Raw genomic sequence first — 13,031 nt, 5'->3', positions numbered from 1 at the left:
ATTTGGAGATAAAGTTTTCAAATAGGCTGTTGTATGAATATTTAAATATTAAATCACATCTTTCAGTGCAGTGGATGTCTGTTTTGATTGCCGTCATTGCATAAAAAAACTTGGCATTGAGACCAGCCTGGCCGACATGGTGAAACCCCATCTCTACTAAAAATACAAAAATTAGCCAGGTGTGCGTGGTGCTTGCTTGTAGTCCCAGCTACTCGGGAGCCTGAGGCAGGAGAATTGCTTGAACCCGGGTGGCGGAAGTTGCAATGAACCGATATCGTGCCGCTGCATTCCATCCTGGCGACAGAGCGAGAGTCCATCTCAAAAAAAAACCAAACAAAAACAAAAAACTTGGCATCGTTCATTGGTCACAAATGCATCTGTCCTCACAGTGGTGTAGCATGGTGCCTTTGGTTTCTGTATCTTTATTCCTTTCTAGGATTTTTACATTTGAAATCCTATTTCTACAAGCAAATAGAGGGAGAAATGAATTTTGGAATAGCAGAATTTGCCCCTGGGCACTTAACCTCTGATTTGTATTTGACAAGTGCACGAAGCACAGGCACAAGTGTTCTCTGAATGAAGAACATTATTTTGAAAAGGAATTTACACTGCAATGATGACTGAGCTACAAGCCTTTCAGTATCTGGCTGAGACCATGCTATTCTGCTTAGAAGCCTCTGTACACTTTAAAATTTGTACCTGAAGGCAAATAATAGTGAACTTGAAAGCCAAAGATTATAGTTTTGAAAGGTACATCAATTCTGAAAATAGAGTAGTTTCACTGTGATATTCCATCTCAAGAGTTGAATCAAGGGGGAAAAATACAATCACGCTTCCTGTTTCTTAGACGAAGGCGCATGTTCTCTTGCTAACTTGACTCATGTTATCAGGTGTACTGAATACTAAAAATAGAATTATTAAGAGATAAAGATGGGCTCTGCCTCTTGTGCTGTGAGATCACTCAGAGTTCTATTTAGTTAATGTTACAGCAATGTTCATGAGCAACTTGGCTTTCTTTCTAAAGGAATCAAGGTTGTATTTGACAGGGCCTCTGTTAATGCATTTTAGGAAATGTAGAGACATTGATTATCTTTCATCATGCTAAAAGAAAAGAAGTGGTGTTGTAAAGGCAATCAGAAAAAGTCATTATGGTCCACATTAACTCATGTACCAATTTATTCACAGGCTGAGGTATTTTTAAAGATGGATAAGTTCTAAGAAAATAATAAACATTGACAATAATGAGAAAACTTATTGCTTAAACAGTGATCAGTAATGTTAATGTGCACAAAATGTGCTTTGAATAGTGAACTATTCTAAAGGAGGAGTAAGAGATACTATACTACAGATGAGATGGCTGTGGTATGATATATGGTGTCTTATTATTTAATACGGCCAGTATAAAATTATATAACATCATTAAGATAATGTTCTTCAGGATTTCAACATACACATGTCTCCAACTTTGTAAGGTTTTTAAATAAGTGTAGTGCAAAAAAAATAGTACATTAGTAGCTGTATAGTACTTAACTGTCAGAATGATTTGCTACAGGGACTAGATCCTATTGCAAGCTGTCAAATTTGTATATTGCTGTAATACCAAACCATAAAATCTTTTGAGTAAAATGGAAAATGTCAGATGGGCATGACTACAAATAATATACTTTCTGAAGGCTGTAGATGTCTATAGGAGGAAATGTGTAAATGCATGAAATGTTATCTTGTTACTATGGATTTTTCTTTATCTGTTGAGAGAAAAACTGTGAGGCAAAAGGAAATTGATTGGAGCCTTTAAATTTTCAGTTTTGAAGTCATTTTTTCCCTGAGGACTAATTTAAAAAACATTATTAGACAGATAAGTAGAACTTCAGATAATTCATGATTAAAGAGTGTTGTGAAAAAATATTCTTATTTTCTTACTTGCATTGCTGAATGGTCCAGTTTTTTCTGATCTTGTCTGTGTGAGTAGTGATTACTGACGGATCTTTTAATTGAGTGAGTGAGCCAGGCTGGAGTTTCAGAGACAGGGTCACTCCTTTCACTCTGGTACTGCCTGGGTCAATACCAACAAACACATACCAAACTGAGGCAGCTGTTAGACAGCTCTAAACAGTCTGTAGGGTTTTGCTTGGTCAACAGTGATTGAAAGCAGAGAGATTATAGTTTTGGAAAGGTACGGTCATTGTTGTATAACAAAGAATTCATTATTCTTTGTTTTTCTGAGAAGAAGGGGGTCAGGACTTAGTTACTTTTCTTTGTTTCATATTTTAATGTAAATTAGGTTATTCATTTCCTCAGAAGGGTATGTTTTAAAAATCCACAAAAAAAGCTTTTTGTGTAAAGTGAGAACATTTTCATACTTGGAGTTATAATTTCACTGTGGTATGTTTTAGGTGTGGTCCCACAATTAAGTGAGGTCTTTAACATGAGCTCCTGGTTAGACACAGATACTAGGACTGTTTTAGCCAGCCATGGACTGGATTTATTGATCTCAATATCAAAGTTTCTCTGCATTCATCTGTATCACGCTTTAGATCACGTAATTATAAGAAGCCTCCCTTCGGTTGAGATGGAGAGTGCAGGCTCTGGGTTAAGACTGCCTGAGCCCTGTATCCTCCACTTGGGCAACCTTGGCTATGCAGATTAACCGTCTGAAGCTCATCTGTAAACTATGGTGGTTGTGAGGATGAAATGAAAACGTTAACAGTCTGACATATAGTTTGCACTCAAAGAACGTTAGCAGTATTAGCTATTATTCTCTTAAGTGATTTTTTTCCCCTTTATTTTTCTAACACTGTTACGAACATAACTGTATTTTAAACAGCCTCTGGGCAGTTTGTAAACTACAGGAATTTTCTTTGAATGGAGTCCCATTAAACTGGAGTGTTCTGTCATCTCCAAGGGAGCAGGGCATAGAAGGGCTCTTGTGCAAAAATCTGAGATTTCACCAACTTCCCCTGCAGTTATTGCTGAAAACCATACGATGAATAGGTTGATATTCTCTAAAACAGAAGTTCAGAAATACAGCTCTTGCTTCATGTTGAGCACGGAGATTGCACGTTGAAAAGCAATCTTGTTCAGGACAGTTTTGCTAAAAATGCCATTTCCTCGCATGGTGCAGCTGGGAGTCTTAAGCAGTTTGGGGCCTAGGGAATGACTGTGACCCATGAGTACTGCTATTTACCAGGATAACCTCTCATCCATTTCTGGCTTTTTCTCCCTTCTTGTAGAGGAAATGAATTGGACAGCCTCTCAGAAGGAATTGGGATTCTTTGAAAGCACAGGGGCCAGCAGTCAGAAGAGTTCAGTCTCTGCTATGGTATCTTGGCTGAGCCATTTTGCCTTTGGGGGACAAATCACTGTTTGGAACAGAACTGTGGTTCTCAAAGTGTGATCAGCAGACTCTGTTTCCAAGCCCTTTTCAGACATCCTAAGGCGTTTAATTTTAGACTAATGATGCAAGTGCAACGGCTGGTGAAGCTACTGATGTGGCAGTAAATAAGAAACAGCTCTCCTAGAAAAGGAGAAGAAAGCCTCTCATTTGTAGTGTTTGCAGATTTCATTGGTTGAAATACTCTCGCTGTGTCCAGTTTCAAACTACCAATATGATGTGAGCCAGCTCTCAAAATTCTGGAAGATCTAGCAGTCACTCTCAGGAGCTTGTACAAGCTTGCCGCAGCTCACTGTTGAAAATGGCTGGCACTTACCATACATCAAACCACGGCATCAAATTGCAGTAGTAACCATTGTATTCTCTAATGCCATGCACCTGGCATTGAAGAAAAAAAAAAAAGGCCAGTTTCACTTAAGAAGGTCCTTGAAATTTAAAATGGTTAATTATATAAAGTCTTGATTCTTGAACATGTGCCTTGTTTACATTCTGTGTGATACGATAGGAAATACACTTTGAAAGCACTTCCACTACCTGCTGTAATACATCATGGCCTTGAGGCAAAACATTTTAGTGATAGTTTGAGTTGTTTTTCATGCAACTTTTTTTTTTTTTTTTGCTATAATGAATGCCAAACAATAATTACTTTGATTTGTGTATTTGGCAGACATTTTCTAAAAAGTGAATGACAGGATTTGTTGCCTGTGATAGAATTTGAGCTTTCTATGTGAAAATTGGAATTTTAGAAAACTTGTATCCATCAGTGTGATAATTTCCCAGTACTTACCGGCCTTTTAAATGAGATCAGTGGTGATATTAATTAATATAGACTTTGATATTTTGTCATGAAATATGCCAACGTTTGGAAGATTGGTGTAACTCAGTGAGAGTATTTTCTATTTTTTGTTTGTGTTTGGAGCAGGGTCTTGCTCTGTTACTCAGGTGGGAGTGCAGTGGTGCCATCATGGCTCATTGCAGCCTCTAGCCCCTGGGATTAAGCGATCCTCCCACCTCATTTAAAACTTTTTTTTGGTAGAGATGAGGTCTCACTGTGTTGCCCAGGCTGGTCTCGAGCTCTTCTGGGCTCAAGCAGTCTTCCCGCCTTGACCTCCTGAGTAGCTGGGATTACAGGACTAAGCCACCGTGCCCAGCCCTTGAGAGTCTTTTCTAAATGACCAATGCATGATGTTACCAAATTATGCCTGGGTAAACTGTCTGTTCCAAATGCCTGATAGACTAGTGGATTTTAAGCTACCATAGTACGTAGTATGAAAAGTTAATTACCTTTAGGAACTACCATTTAAGTTTTGTTGAAGTATCATGAAGAATGTCCGTGATTATCTGGAAAGGTTATTAAAATACATCTCCTTTTCCAAGTATTTATGTGTGTGAAACCACATAGTCTTCATGTACTTAAACCAAATAACATATTACAACAGATCAAATGCTGAACCAGATATGAGAATCAAACTCTTTTCTATTAAACCAGGCAGAGATTGGCAAAAATTTAAAACAGTACCACTCTTCAAGCTGTTTTTCTTTGTTTTAGAAAATACAGTTATTTTCATAAAAATACTTTATTACGTAATGGGTTTGTTATTTTTAAATGAACTCATAAATATTTTTAAAAATTTTCAGTTTTAATTTCTAATGTGAAAAGTATTGTTAGATAAAGCCCACATAAATCGAAGTTATTTGTGATCCTTAATAACATCTACGAATATAAAGGAGTCCTGATACCAACAAGTTTGAAAACCACTGGAATAGAGAGGGAATCTCCTCATAATATAGTATTCTTTCTTCTTCACTCCAGTGTTCTCACATTCCTTGCAATGATTTTGTTTATTTATTATTTATGATATCTTGCAACTTTTCAGGTGGAAGGGAATCGTTGTGTCTTCCACCATTTTAGGCACATGGCCTTTGCTTTCTCTTGTTCCTTATTTTAACGTCGTTGTCATGGATTTTTTCCTTCTTACTGGGAAGAACGTGGAGAACAGAGGAGAGGGACAGCTATTGCATACTGTCTGTATACCTTGTTACATATTTGGGTTTACTGATTTCTAACTGCTTCCTATGAATTTAATTTGAAACTGTTAACTGTCCTTCTCCCTCTCTCTTGACCCAGTAGCTCCTAGGATAGTAGCTGGTGAGTAAATACTAATTCTAAATCAGGGATCACATTTTAGAAGGATTTTTTTTTTTTTGAGGCATAGTCTTGCTTTGTTGCCAGACTGGAGTGCAGTGGCGTGATCTCGGCTCACTGCAACCTCCACCTCCCAGGTTCAAGCGATTCTCCTGCCTCAGCCTCCTGAGTAGCTGGGACTACAGGTGCATACCACCACACCCGACTAATTTTTGTGTTTTTAGTAGAGACAGGGTTTCACCATGTTGGCCAGGATAGTCTCCTGACCTCGTGATCTGCCCGCTTCGGCTTCCCAAAGTGATGGGTTTACGGGTGTGAGTCACTGCACCTGGCCAGGATTTTATTTCTTAAAGGAATAGACTTTTGATATAGCAGTTGTGTGGGCATGCATATTTGTTTTAGGTTGTTGAGAGATAGTTTAAGTTGTCAAGTCCTTCTACAACTTATAATGTGAAAGACAGCTGTTCCTCTTCTCCTACTCTCCTTACTTCCCTTTCCTCAAAGGAAACCACATTCAACTGTCTTTGTCTGTCTGTATCTCTCAATCCATCCTCCCATCCATCTCTTTATTGTCATTTGCCTCTAAAGAGCTAAATAATAAGCCTATATTTACTTTGTTTTTTAGTCTCAAGCATGACCTATGACCCCTCATTTTGGAGAGGGGAAGGTTTAGCTCAGTTTGCTTCGGTCAGTTGCACTACAGAGATGTGCCCTTCTCCTCTCTCCGGTGGTGTTCTGTGCATTTTACATACAGTGGTTGGATAGGTAGTTGAGGATTTATGTTATTATTGCTTTGTAAACACAGTTTGTTCACAGTTGAGCCATGCTATCTGAATAGAATACCATCTTCTCCCAAGGTATTCAGGTACACCAGGATGCATATCAATTTCATGTCTTTTGAGAAACCTGTCCCAGAATCTTCTATCCTGTTACAGTCTTTGACTGCCTGTTGTCTACCTGATTTGGTGTTTATCTTCCATGAGGCTGTGCTTGGATGTCTGATAATCCCTGGTTGCTTGCCCATTTTTAATAATGGAATTGAGTAGAAGTGCTTCTAGGTTGAGTCAGATAGTTAACCTGAAGGATTGTGATCTGGCTGGGCGTTACATTGGGGAGATACTGGTCAGGTATCTCTAGAGAAGACTTCCAGTCTCCAGATTGAGGGTAAAAGCCTGGCTGTGGACACCTTAGAGCCCAGTGAGGCAGGAGAGCAGGTGGTCTCAGTGCTCCTTAGGGAGAAGTTCACTAAGTCTGCCTTTTTTCCTATATCGACTCTACCCTCAGCAATACCTCGTGTTCCGGAGACCCTCTCTTTTACTGGCTCTGAGAATAAACCTTCAGTTGTTCCCCCCCCGGCCCCCCCATTTTGTGGCAGTGGAGTTGCTTAGTTTCAGAGACTGAAGAAGGAATCTGGGAACCTAACCTCTTGTTCAGCAGGTTTCAGCCAGTTCTCTGTACTTTACCCCCACCCTAATTTTAACACCTCCAGACGCACCTGGTATCACCAATATCTTTGGGAGGTCCTGGAGTATGAATGGTCTGGTTTTGGCTTTTTTATTTTGCCTTCTTAGTATGCAGCTTTCCCAGTTTTGCTGAAGTTGTCACTTGTTTTACTTTCTAGCTTCCAAATTTTTCTTTCCTTTCTTTTTGTTTGTTTGTGAGACAAGGCCTTGCCCTGTAGCCCAGGCTGGAGTGCAGTGGTGCAGTCATGGCTCACTGCAGCCTTTACCTCCTGGGCTCAGGTGATCCTCCCACTTCAGCCTTATGAGTAGCTGGAAGTACAGGTTTGCACCACCATTTCCAGCTAATTTTTTATTTTTTGTCGAGATAGGGTCTTGCCTTGTTGTCTAGGCTGCTCTCAAACTCCTGGGCTGAAGTGATCCTCCTGCCTTGGCCTCCCAAAGTGCTGGGATTATAGGCATGTTCTACCGTGCCCAGCCCTTTTTTTTTCGTCATTTGAACTTACACTTACATAATTACTCTCTTTACTGTTTTTAGGGAGTTTGTGGAAGGGGTGAAATTAGATCTGTGTGTTTAGTTTTGCCTTTTAACCCAGAAATTCCATGAAGTGACCATTGATGTTTTTGATATGGGGAAACAATGCTATTGACTTCTTTTTTTCCACTTTGAGAAGGAATTGACTTCTGAAACTATTTAGAAATATAAACTAATTTTTCCCTTTTTTTAGGAGTAATAACAGAATATATAAAAAGTATGAAAAACTAGACCTAAGAGGCACAAACTTTGTGAAACTCTTAATTAAATTTTTGTATAAATACACTTTAATTTCTTAAAACTAGAGATAATGTTTCTGTTTATGTTTATGGATATAAATAATTATGGAAATGAAATAACCTTAGCAAAAAATGGAATTCACCATATATCTTTAGTAAAATAATATATCATAAACATGAGATTTTTGGCAGTGTAAGGGCTAGTTTTGGGGACCAAAGTAGACAAAAAAAATTTGAATTGCTTTCGGTTGTGGATTTAGCAAATTAAATTAACTGGAAATAATGCTTGCAACTGAACATTTTTGCTGTCTCAACGTTTTGATGTCTAACAATTTATGGAAGATACTAGCTTGACTGTGACCATCACTTCCCTATAAGAACAAAGCGGTGAATTCATTGCCGATGGCTAATGACCAACAGCTCCTTGCAGCATAAATTCCTGTCAGTTCTTGTTTGGTCTGTCAGGATCAGAACAGATGAATGTTTTTAAGGAGGGAGCAGAATTCCTGGTGGTTTCTCATTTGTTTATTCATTTATTCAATAACTATTTATTGAGGACTTACTATGTAGTTAGGTGATAGAGTTACTTGCTTTCTGGTGTTAACAATATGACCGAGTAATGGAAGCTATTGAAAGTTAGACAGACAGTTGTACAGCAGTGTGGAAGCTTTTATTATTGTAAAAATGCAGAATGTAGTGAAGGACCTTACTAGATTTGGGCATGAGAGTTGGCAGTGTAAGACTGTAGAAAAACTTTCTGGAAGAAACAGTGCCTAATAATGCCTACTCTGAGCCCTGGAGAGCTAGCTGGGAGGGAGGGTTCAGAAGAATGAACAGCATGCTCTGTGGCCTGGCAGTGGAGAGAACTGTAAGGTCTAGGAACTGAAATTTCAGTAGAGCTGGAGCATGAAGCATGAAGAGGGAGCTCTGAGTCTTGAGAAGTTCTAGGAAGCCTCCGGTCTTTTGGAGCTGTGCTGTCTGTGTGGTGACCGCTGGCTGCTTACAGCTACCCTGCACTTGGAATGTGGCAGTGTTACTGAAGAACTGAATTTCAAATTGTATTTAACTTTAAATTTGCTTTGTGTAAAATCTGATGCAGCTACTTTTAAAAACTGAAGCACTTTAAATACAACTATAGTTTTGGTAGCCTACCTTTCACATGTAACCACCCTTAAACATTTAGCATCCAAATTGAGATACGTTGTAAGTGTAAATACACAGCAGATTTCAAAGACTTAGTATGAAAAAAGATGTAAAATATCTCACTGATTATTTTTGTATTGTCAACATATTTTAGATTTATAAGATTAAAGTAAAATATATTACTAAAATCAATTTCGCCCTTTTCTTTAAAGTTTTAAAATGGGGCTCCTAGAAAAATTTTAAAAGATGCATATGTGGGATATGGTGGCTCACCATGGTGGCAGCAAGGTCAGTTTCAATAATCAGGTGAAAGGTGATTTTAGCATGAACCTAGGTTGGAGAGAAGTGGTCAGGCTTGGTGAATACTCAGACTCGTTAAGGAGCATGACAGAATAAAGCCAAGGTCCTGGCATAAACAGCTGGGTGATTGGTCCTGCCATGTGCAAGGCTCCTCATTACTGGGAGAGGCATAGGGTTTAGTGGGAGGAAGTACATATTGGACTTTCTTAATTTGGGGTCCTTGTAGACCATCTGGGTGTGGCTCAGAAGAGTGGTATGCTAGGGGGTTAGAATCTTACTGCTCCTAGGTATGTAGTTATTTAACAGAGTGCTCTTAGGTTAATAGGAACTGAAGGTATGTGATGTTCAGTTATTATTATCAGGGCACAGTGAACAACTGTCTTCTTCTAGGTGTCCATTTGGCCAGTGATGATAATATATCTATCAACCCATTCTCCTTTTGAAGTATAATAATCAAGTGAGACAATGCAAGTTCTGGAATTCTCATGTATATTCTCTCTTAGAATAATCAAGTGAGACAATGAGAGTTCTGGAAGTCTCATGTATATTCTCTCTTAGAATAAAGGGACTTAAATAAATTGAAAACAAACACAAGACCAGAAGGAAGTCCAGCGTTCTAGTGAAAGATAAATGTGTCCTACAGTCAATGAAAACATAATCTAACACTGGTATATTGTTGCCAAGATGTGTGGCCACCTATGAAAGGGAATTTGCATTAAGAACTACACAGATTTTTTCTCAAACCCATGAAAATGAATTTATTTCGGAATCCCTTTTAGTTTTAATTTGAAGTCTTCTTTTTACTAATAATGTTCTGAAATGAAACTTCCTTTAGAACAAAATTTTAAACTGTGGACTTTTTTTTCTGTTGGGAGTATAAAATATATTCCATCTTTCTTTAGTAATAAAATGTTTTACTTAAATAAATGGAAAAAGTAGTCAAATAAATTGACTACTTTTCATTACAGGAATAGTGTTTAAGGTTAATTAAAACTTTCAAATTTTTTTTCCTAGAGCCATCTGTTGCTCATAATTGAATTTAGAAAGTCATCAGTTTTAAACATTTATTTGCTTTGGACAAAGCAAAAAAGTATGGTCATGAAATATTTTTACTTAATAGCAGACATATTTCAGCAAAAAGAATCATGACGTTCTGGCAAAGGTATAATTTTAATAGACTAATGAGCTTTCTGACCAGAGCTGACTGAGCCTCATCTGATTTTTACAATGATGAATCGACTGTGTCAAAATTTGCAATGTAGTCTAGTGAAATATTTTACTGTGAAAGTTTAATTCTCATTTTTTATTTATGAAAGCAATGGTAGTGTCACAGTAGCTTATAATATGCTGGCCATTTGGTATGATTTATTTTAATAAGTGTCACTGGTTGATGCGTTTAGTGATTGTTGACCCATATTTAATTCTAAAAACTCTAAGTAGTGTGAAATGTAATAAGTCAGTGACTGTAGTTTGAAAAAGCAAAAGACAAAAAATTGTGATCCACAGGTCTTTTCCTAGCTTTCATGATGTCACAGTTCTATATTTGACACCTGTTGCTTTGGGGACAATGGAGGGGTAACAGCTTTAAAAAAAAACAAACTGTAATTGAGATCCACATAAAAAGATTTCTGTCACAAAGCATATATTTGAAATATAATAAAATCATCTTCATTACATCAGTTGGGGATTCCAGCTTGTCATCATTTCAATGGTTTTGAGAAAAATTATAGAATAAAGAGCACTTTTTTCTTTCATTCATTTATCAGTTTTTTATTTAATAAATACATACAGAGATGATCATAGTGGCTTGCATTCGATGACGGGGGCATAAGATGGACAGGTCATCCCTCTCATGGGATTTACATTCCGGAAGGATGTATGGTATCCCCCTCTCCACCCCGCAAAGGATTTAGATAAAGATTTTACAGAACTTTCAAGGATGTCATTTGTTCTTTTGGTAGTTTTGGAAGGCACAAGAGAAGGGCTAGAATAAAGCCCTTTTTCTCGGGTATTTCTTTACAGAGATATAATAAGCATTTCTGTTTCCTAATGTCAGGATATTTATGTAGCATAGGTCATTTAAGTAAATATACTCTTCCACATAGCAATAGTGTATATTTTTCAGCTACGATGGAATTATTTTAAGATCATTTTAGAAATGACAATAAACATCTGTTAAAAAATCAAAATTTTAATTTTTATAGTGGTATTTATTAACATAAAATTTTAAATTATTCAGAGCTCAGAGGAAAATGAAGTATCTGTGAGTCGTGAAGCACTTTTCATTGTAGTACTGCTTCAAATACTATAATGTCTTGAGTTGTTTTTTGTAAAGAATTCAGAGATTATATTGTTGTTGTTACTTGTTTTATTATACACAGTAAAAGGCATAAACTGAGTACTGCTGCAGATATTTGCTTTAAAATTTCTCTAGGAAGAAGGCATCCAGAGATAATTATCTTTTGATATTATCCTCTTCTTATGTTTCTCAAAGCAATTCATAAATAGTTTTTGTATAATAATGTGAACATTACAGAACTCTTTATTTGGCAGGTCACCTTACAAACAAGAGGGAATCAGTGACCCAAGTATTTTTGGAAACAACAAGGAAATTTATATATTTCTCTAAGAATCCTATTTTTCATAATTAGAAAATGAAGGAACCGGCAACACAAAATCACTCCTTTTCCTGGCAGTTCTAGCACTTACTATATGTGCATTTTCAGGCTTCTCAAGTTAGCAGGGCAATCACCATTTAATTTCAAAACTCCATTTATCTTAGTGATAGCCTATGAACTATTGACTCTCTTTTTCCTGTGTATGACAGTAGTATCATTTTTGTGCTTCTTGCCTCAGGCTGATATGGGGGACCCCGACTTCCCATAGCTGTGGTGCATAACATAACCACAACGTACATTCTGCACAGATAAAGCACAACAGTTTTTTTTAACTTCAGCTTGCTGTACATGTGGCAAGTGACAGCCCACCTGCATTGGGGAAAGCAAACAAGCAAGCAAGATGTGTTTGTCCTGAATCACATTCTATTTCTCTGAGAGACGTTCCACTTAAATGACAGACCAAGCTCAGAGTTTAGGTTATCAGCCTGAGACATACAAGATGCAGGACATCTGCAAAGGAGATAAGGCTCAGTTGCACTGTTAACTGTGACTTGCTTATTTGAGGTTAGAATTCAAATATATAGATCGTATAAGACTCTTGGTCTTTAGTTTTATATTTTATTTTCAAAGGCCTATTGTTTTAGTTACAAAAGTAACGTGTTTATCTTCAAAATATTTTTAAAAACCAAAGTGTATAAAATCCAAAATGAAAGTTGTCTTTAGCTTCATGCCACTCCACAGAAGAAGTGATTGCCGTTAACGTATTGGAGTAATGATTTTTGACTTTTTTTTTTTTTTTGAGACAGAATCTCACTCTGTTGCCCAGGCTGGAGTGCAGTGGCGCGATCTCAGCTCACTGCAAGCTCTGCCTCTTCGGTTCATGCCATTCTCCACCTCAGCCTCTGGAGTAGCTGGGACTACAGGCACCCACCACCACACCTGGCTAATTTTTTTGTATTTTTACCAGAGATGGGGTTTCTCCATGTTAGCCAGATGGTCTCGATCTCCTGACCACCCGCCTCAGCCTTCCAAAGTGCTGGGATTACAGGCATGAGCCACCGTGCCCAGCCGAGTTTTGACTTTTTTCTGTGGAGAAAATAACTTGGAAGGATGCAGCATTTTACCATGCTGTGTTACATTTACTAGTGTTTAAATAGCATACTATATTGGTCTGATACTCTGACACATATATGTGAATC

At 37.6% G+C, this 13,031-nt stretch overlaps 1 protein-coding gene across 7 annotated transcripts in view; it reads left to right on the top strand.

The window, feature by feature from the left end:
- KDM4C (lysine demethylase 4C) overlaps positions 1-13,031 on the top strand; it is a 463,944-nt gene that overhangs the window by 342,456 nt on the left and 108,457 nt on the right. The window lies entirely within an intron of this gene.

Source organism: Theropithecus gelada, chromosome 15 (assembly GCF_003255815.1).
Source record: "Theropithecus gelada isolate Dixy chromosome 15, Tgel_1.0, whole genome shotgun sequence".
Classification (NCBI taxonomy): domain Eukaryota; kingdom Metazoa; phylum Chordata; class Mammalia; order Primates; family Cercopithecidae; genus Theropithecus; species Theropithecus gelada.
The sequence above is the reverse complement of the archived record's forward strand: the minus strand, read 5'-3'. Positions and strand labels throughout refer to the sequence as shown.